Below are 8495 nucleotides of genomic sequence, written 5' to 3'. Positions count from 1 at the left end.
TGAAGAGAAAATTGGTATCAGGGGCCTTGCTTAAATTTTTTTTTATTATTTCTAGATGATTTCAAGCTCCCTTTTTATATAATAACGAAGTAAAAGAAGGTCAGAATCCTGAAACTCCTTTCTGAAGAATACTTTTTAACCTAATACAACTTTTATCATTCAGAATGAGTAGCTCCTTGGTTAACGAGTAGAGATATCTTTCAGTATTAGGATTCTTTTCAGAACATTTTAATTTATTGTAAAGCTGTTTGCAGCTCACTTTATGTTTAAGAAAGCAAAACAAGTAACTTTTCCTTGAGGAATGAAATAAAGCATCTCTAATCTAACAAAGGCAGTTAGAAAGCCACGTTTCTTTAAATGTATGAACCTATTTACTCTGTAGGTTCAAAACTGGTCTTTTTAATGATTGGCTCAGTTAACAACTAAAGTGGGGGGTTGGAGAAAGCTTGTTTCCAATCATTTCTGCTTGGGAATGAAAATGATTGGCCAACCAAAAGACATTTAAATTAGTCAGTGAGCTCTTGGAAAGAAATCCATGTACTGTCTCCTACATTACTGCTATCTTTTTAAAGATGTGATGCATTATTTTTCTTATGCTTTACCATGGGATGACAAGGGATAACATAACAGTATATAAACCAAAAACTCTGACTAAATTTCTCAGATTTTTTCTTTCTCTAAAATATTTTTTTTAATTGTTACTCTTTTAAAATAGCACATGCTAATCTTTTAGTCTTAATGATTTTTAACTACTGTCTATTTAAAATTTCCTCTGTCCCTTTTAATGGCTATTGTACCATATTAATATTCTCAGTGTTAATTCAAAAATAACAGAGCACTACTGATGATAAACCTGGGTTTATCTATGGGAAGATAGTCACTCTTAATTTCAAAAGGAGAGAAACCGAACCAAACCAAATCATCCTACACATACATATCTTAGATAATTTTGGAAGCACTTTTAAAGAAAAAGACATTGGTCATCATATTTCAAATGTTATCAATCCAAAGTAAATAAATATGCATTTCATTATGGATCTTAACTTTCACTAGCTGAGGAATATTAGGGTTAGCACAACAAATTTTTATTTTGTTTTGTGCAAAAATTATGAATTACAAACACTATGGATATATATATCATGGTAGGGAGAGTAACGTCAGTATTACAGGATTCTGGTTTCTACAAGCATTCATCAGTTACAACCTGAAACTTGTATGGTTTGTGCCCTGAACACTGTTTTGCTGATTACACATATACAGTTTCATTATAGAATAAAGTCAGACCTATGTTAGATCCTCTTGCAATACTGTAATATGTAACCGTAATTTAGTTCTGCTGCTCTAGGCATCTCCTTCAAATTTTTCTACTTGAACCTTTCACATGAAATATTCATCTGAGTCCCTCTGATATGGTGACAAGCCTCAACTGTAAAGTGGAGAAGCTGTTTTTGAATGTCCTTCTCCAGATATCTGGATTTCCTTTTCTATAATACTTGAAAAATGAATAGCTTCCATTAGCTATATATAAGACCTAATAAACTTATGCCCTTGCCATGTTTTACAATGTTAGTATTCCTTTCCTGTGGCCACCAAAACTTCTCTATTTGAGCTCCAGAGAATACTGCATTTACTCTAATTATGCTATTTTCATATTCCCTGCCTCCTTGCTATAATTAATTACTGAATATAGGTAGAGACAGGATTTTATTGGTGGGCCCTCATCCATGAAATTACTCTGATTCCTCAGAGTCTAAGACTGCAGCTCTTCATCTTTGGAAATGAAAGTTCATTTTAGGGTGGGTTAATTTCTTTAAAAATATTTGTAGTAATTTGCTGCAGTTCTTTAACTTTCCATATTTTAAAGAGTATTCCAGGGCAGACTTGCTGTGAAGGAGTTAGATTTTATAAATGAAAGATACTAGTATCCACACAATTTGGTGAAAAAGAAGTCCGGCACTAAATTTTATATCATTGTTTGCTTTGGGAGTCAGCCATGAAAATTTGCTCAGCTCATTGCTAAAGGATATCGAAACACATTTCTTGCCGACATGGCGTCATCTGTGGTGTGGATAGAACCTTCATGCTGACAAATACTGCATACATGGCTGTTAGAGCCAGTATGCACTCCTGATGATTAACTATAAAAATGTTTTTGACTCTGGTTGCTGACAAGAATGACAATGCTTTGGCCAGACTGGCCTCCTTCTGGACACCAAAGGATGTTCCAGTCTTGGTTTTACCATCTGGTTTCAATACAAGCCAGGAACGATGGAAAGAAGAGAGAGAGTCTTTTAAAGAGGCAGCAATAGACCAATTCTTCTGGCTGTCTCATCTTTCTTTGGTAAACGAAAAATGCACTTAGGCTTGGAGAAAAAAGCAACAACTTCAGAAATTTTATTTTCTAGAACAGAGAGAGGTGTTTTGAACATCCTCATAAGGCAAAGGAATCTGTGTGAGTCACAAATAAGTTTTATGTGGAAAAGACAGTTAAATGCTTATATTACAGAGCTGAAGTTTAGTATGCCAGAAGGGAGACCAAGCATATATTTTATAGGAATCATTTACTTCTAAGCAAACTTAAATTTATTCACCTGATGTAACAATACCTAGTTCAGCAAATGATAATAAAAGCAGTAATAATAATAATAATAATAATAATATTTCTGTAATCCTTTCGATTTCCAAAAGGCATTCGACTAGATTATTTCCTTTAATCTTCACAAAAATTTTCTACTACAGGTATTATTTTTATACCTTCAATTAACACACAAGGAAACAAACTCAGACTAAATTATTTATCCATGGTCACACAGCAAATGGCAGGGGTGGAGGGAATGGAGGAATTCTAATTCTGGTGACCTGTCACAAAGTCCCTATACTTTCCACTACCTCAGATTGCATCATTTCTTCCTGGCAACATTTTCATTGTTCAAGGAAAGTCAGGTTAATTCTATGACTACAACTTAAAGAATAAAATACTCTTTTTTTAAGTTTAAGTTTTATAATTAAGTTTATTTATTTATTTTCAGAGAGAGTCAGAGGGAGCTGGGGAGGGGCAGAAAAAGAGGGAGAGAGAGAATCCCAAGCAGGTTTCACTCTGTCAGTACAGAGCCAGATGCAGGGTTCGAGCCCATGAACCATAAGATCATGACCTGAGCAGAAATTAAGAGTCAGACATTTAACCAACTGATCCACCCGGGTGCCCCAAGAATAAAATATTCTTATTCCTCATGTAATTTGCCATGATTTTGCATGGAAGACTTTTTTTTTTCAATGCCATGGGCTATTTTATCAATAAATGATGAGAACTTGAATTGTGTAGGAAGTATGGTCCAGGCTATAATTGACTTGTGTGGGAAAGTACAGATAAAGCCTGGTATGCTGGAGTTCAAAAGGGCTTATTTGGACAGTGGTGTTGCTTGAAAAATGCATGAAACAAATCCCTACACTTCTCTTGTCTCAGTTGCTTCTTTTCCCACTCCTCACATCTGTAATGTCCTTGCCTCTATGCAAACAGAATTGTTCTTTCATAAAAAGGAAGAGAGTAATGATAGAGATAAAAGATAAACCTATCTCTATTTAGTATAGTAACTGACACATAGTAAGTAACGTATAGATGTTTTTATTTCAGAGCCAAGATTAAACCCTGACTATTCCTTGAAGCTTTCTTTGGAAATTCAGACCCATAGCTTTCTCCTTTCTTTGAATTGCTACCATACTTATTGATGATCCAGAAGATATTTTTTAATAAATTAAGTTTTAATAAATTAAGTAATAAATTAAATTACTTAATAAATGACATTTAATAAAATTTTATTTGTCCTCCTGTTGCTATATGCATGTTCGTTTTCTCTTTCCTATCAGATTATAAATTGATTGAGGTTATAAATCATGAGTTATATTTTTATTATAAAGTCCATAATGAATATGCTGGTATTTAATGATGTTTTGAACAAATTCTTGTTGGTTACTTAAAAATTAGGACATAGAGATATGTGAACTAGCAGTCTTATTTAGATACAGAAGGACAGATTTGGGAGTGAGGATGGGTGAAGGTAGAGAGGAAGAGAGAAGGAAAATGACTGACCACCTGTATTATGTAACAGGCATTCTGCTAAGTCATCAAATGTAATCCTCCTAACAACCCTATCTTTATTTTATATAAGAAGAGAAAAGTGATGTATGATAGCATTTGTTTTCTTATCTGAGGCTTGGGGTAGGTGGGTAATTGGGAACCATTCTGAGAAAAGCTGGATATAGATGTACCAAGAACTACACAAAGCCAAAACTACATGAAATCAAGCTTAAGAGAGGCTCTTTACTAGTATCATTTGTCTTTTTCACTTTGAATGCTCTTTTCTCAGGAGCATTGGCTTCTAGGTCTCAGTTGCTAAATTTCCTGGTGACCCTCGACTTTTCCTTGAAGAACTTTCTGAGGGCCACCTTCTTCAAACCTTCACTTGGGCCTGTTGGTTTTGGGCTGCTCACTAAGGACAGCAAGAGACAGGAAAGCTGTTTAGCTCTGCCTTCATGGGTTTTCATGTTGGTACCCTCTTTGGAGGCCACTTCCAGCCCCTCTGTGGGCATTTGGATCAAGGAGAATGATATGGGGTGATAACATAATGTTTACTTTTGGTCAAAATGGAGCAGACCAACTCGGTTCCTGCCATGCGGGGAATAGATACCAGGATGGAATTTGGCATGTGTGGGCAGGTACCAGGATAAACTATTTGTCTTTGTTTCACTTGTTCTTCCCCCAAATCAGCAGAAAGCCTGGCTAGTTTAGCAACAATGCATCTTTTAATAATTATCAAATATTATGGATAAGTTATAAGGCCTCTGAGCTTGTTTTGATTGGTGATGCCTTTAAAAAATACATTATAGAGTCACAGGATTGGAAGGAACCTAAAGAACTCTGGCATTGTGAGGCAAAGACTATAGAGATCAGTGGTTATCAGGATAGAACACATACACTACCTGTGTCAGGAATGGTGTTGGTTGGAAGGTGGTAAATAAAGATTAGATTCCTGGGCCACAAATGGAACTTCCTGAATCAGAATCTCTGCAAACGGAACACAGAAATCTGCATTTTAAAATACATTCCCTAGATGAGAACCACTGCCATTGACTGTGAAGCCCACTTGTTCTATTTGCCTGCAGTGGTGACCTCCAGAATTGATGACAAGGAGGGCCTTGTCTCTGAAAAGGTGGTGCTGTTTTTAAAAAAACAAAAAAACAAAAAAAACAGATGTGCTTATTCATATCAGAAGGAAAGGTATAGGTATTCACTAAACAAACAATGATTGGAGCATGTGCTGTGTATATGTCCCTGTGATAGGTACCCACATGAAACGAGACCTAGAACTCCTATTGATGACTTCACAGGTTAATTCTAGATACAAACCAACACATACCTTATTACAGCATAATGTGATATTGCTATTGGGAGTTGTATACTATGAGGGCAATTAGGCAACATGGGTCAAGGACCTTAAAAATGTACATTAACAATATAATTTCATGTCTATAAATTCATCTTTTTTCAAGTTTATTTATTTATTTTGAAAGAGAGAGAAGCAGAGAGGAGAGGGAGAGAGAGAATCCCAAGCAGGTTCTGTGCTGTCAGCATAGAGCCTGATGCAGGGCTCCATCTCACAAACTGTGAGATCATGACCTGAGTTGAAACCAAGAGTCAGATGCTTAACTAACCAAGCTACTCAGGTACCGCTATAAATTCATCTTAAGGAAATAAGTATAGGTAGCTAATTAAGACCAAACTAATATATTTACCATGAATTCACATGTACTTCCTCATTGGATGCTCTTAAAATCCCTAGGAATTAGGTCAAATTATCTGCCTTTTACAGATGAAAGAACTAAAGCTTTGAGATGTTAAGAGATTTATCCAAAATTACACCATTAGAAAGTGACAGGACCCAAATCTCCCTCTGCTGGGCACCAAACTTTATGCCCTTAACCACTGAGCTTTATCCTTTCATGAGTACAACTGCATGGATAGTTATGGCAGAGTGGTGTTTTAATGTTAAAATGAAAATATCTTAATTTTCAGCATCAGGGGATTGGTTAAATAAATTATACTATGGCCACATAATAGGATAACATATTCAGATATTCAAAATTGCACTAGAGATAGTGTGTCCTAGAGATAATTTAAGCCAAAACATGAAATATTTTCAAACAGTTCATTATATGTTATATATGTTTCAATGTAGTCATATTAAGATAGAATTACAAAATTGGAAAGCTGATAATGTAGCCAGAATTAACCAAATCATCCTGGTCTCCCACAGTGGAGAATTCTTGATCACCTGAATTCCACCTGTCTCCAATGGAGGCGCTAAATGCCATGGTGGTACAGAGAGGTAATTATAAATAAAGAATTGGGTTCTTGTCAATCTAACCTAACTGGATTCCTGATATTCTCCAAGGGCCTCGCTTAGTAGAATGACTCTGACTCTGAACCCTGTTTGACTGAATGAAGGATGATGAAAAAGGATATGTCCAAGCCCAGGACATCATCAGTGGTCACCTCGACTACCAGAGTGCAAATTGTATCTGACCACCAGAGCCAAGAGCTGATCGTATAATGGGTTGTCAGGTCAGTATATACCTGGCCTTGCTGTCTAACTCTGTACAAGATTTTGACATAAATGCTGGGAGTATGCTTTATTAAGCTCTCTAGTGGGCCAGGAAGATATTAACATTTAAAAATTCAGAGGTGCCTGGGTGGCTCAGTCAGTTAAGTGTCTGACTCTTGGTTTCTGCTCAGGTCATGATGTCACAGTTTGTGAGTTTGAGCCCCACATCAGGCTCCGTGCTGTCAGTACTGAGCCTGCTTGGGATTCTCTCTTTCCCTCTCTCACTGCCCCTCCCCTGCTCTCTCTCTCTCTCAAAACAAACAAACAAACTTAAAAAATTAAAAAAAACAAATACTTAAAAAAATTTTTAAATGCAAAATACTGTATTTGTAAAATATACAATTAAGTAAGAAGCTGAGATACTTATGGTATATTCTCAATTTGCTGGAATTTAACTACTTAGAGCCCTCTGTTAACCGATGTGCATGTGTGTGTTCACTCATGGGATCTCAGCAATATTATGAGAAAGAAGTGATTGATAATCAGTAAACTTGTGTCAGGACTAGAATTTTTTTTTTTTTAATATCAAGACAAAGGTATATTCCAAGTTCAGCTCATCTTTACCAGGGATAGAAATTGTTTTATATATTTAACTGAATTATTTGCATTTTTAATTTCATGGGTTAAAGGAGAAAGTATGTACTACTTAATGCTGAATTAATCAGACTATTAAATTAACATTTCAATTCCATAACCATTCTAGATAATGGAAGGTTTTTTTTTTTAACAACTAAAAAATACTTTATTGCAGAAAAATGCTGTTATCTGAGCTTTTATTTATTTTTATTTATTTTTGTTTCAAGTTTGTATTCAAATTCTAGTTAGTTAACATATAGTGTAATATTGGCTTCACGAGTAGAATTTAGTGATTCATCGCTTACATGTTAACACCCAGTGGTCAAAACTGGACAGCAACATGCGGAAGAATGAAACTGGACCACTTTCTTACACCATACACAAAAATACATTCAAAATGGATGGAAGTTTTATTATCCTAGCCAGATTCATTGTCTTACCCACATCTGTTTTTAAGAAATAAAAGAGGGAAAACTGAGAACAAACTGAGGGTTGATGGGGGGTGGGGGGGGTAGGTGATGGGCATTGAAGAGGGCATATTTTGGGATGAGACTTGGGTGTTGTATGGAAACCAATTTGACAATAAATTTCATATATTAAAAAAAATAAAAGAGGGATATGAGGGACTTACGTCTCAGGTATTATCAACAGACAGTAATTCTATCAGATAATGCCTCAGTCTTTTATTTTCCTCTGCCTGTGAAGACTGTATATATGTGTATACATAAATACATGCATCTCCTTGTTGTCAAGAGATAAACATATTTAAATAAGGACATACAGAGCTCCCCCTGTAATTGTAAGCTGCAACAGCACTGAACTTTCTGTGACTTAAGACGAAGCACTTCATTATCCAAGTCACATTATCATCTGGAAAGAGTTGGCTGTGTTTAAACTGTGCTTAACTGTATTTAAAATGAAATACAACATATTTACATGTTCTCCCCTACTTTATTATAAAGTTTACACTTTAAAATTCTTAAATAGAAAATGTTTCCCAGAGCTAAGATTTGTATGTGTTCCTTTGACTTAGCTGCAAGAATCAATCAGATCATGTTAAGGTGCACAATAAGGCTCTTTTTTGAAGACTGTTATTAAATATACATAAGAATAGACACTTTTTTTGTGTTCAGAAATAAAGAGAAAGAAAGTGCTCTGTGTTTTTGAAGATTGAAATCCTTCAAAGCTCTTTAGTGTGCAAGAAAACAAAAGGCTATTGTAAACTGAAGCTCTGAAACAGCGACAGCGGCTAAGTAATTA

The 8495-nt window shown here is 35.4% G+C and overlaps 1 long non-coding RNA gene across 1 annotated transcript in view; it reads right to left on the bottom strand.

Moving 5' to 3' along the window:
• Positions 1–2809: 2809 nt before the first annotated feature.
• LOC131517051 (uncharacterized) overlaps positions 2810–8495 on the bottom strand; it is a 70139-nt gene continuing 64453 nt past the window's right edge. Inside the window, exons 5-6 of the long non-coding RNA XR_009264360.1 lie at positions 4978–5062; positions 2810–3152 (exon numbers count right to left, since the gene is read on the bottom strand). This is a non-coding gene — a long non-coding RNA (uncharacterized LOC131517051). The remainder of the gene's footprint in view (positions 3153–4977; positions 5063–8495) is intronic.

Source organism: Neofelis nebulosa, chromosome 7 (genome assembly GCF_028018385.1).
Source record: "Neofelis nebulosa isolate mNeoNeb1 chromosome 7, mNeoNeb1.pri, whole genome shotgun sequence".
In the NCBI taxonomy this organism is placed as follows: Eukaryota; Metazoa; Chordata; class Mammalia; order Carnivora; family Felidae; genus Neofelis; species Neofelis nebulosa.
This window is presented reverse-complemented; position numbering and strand designations above follow the sequence as displayed.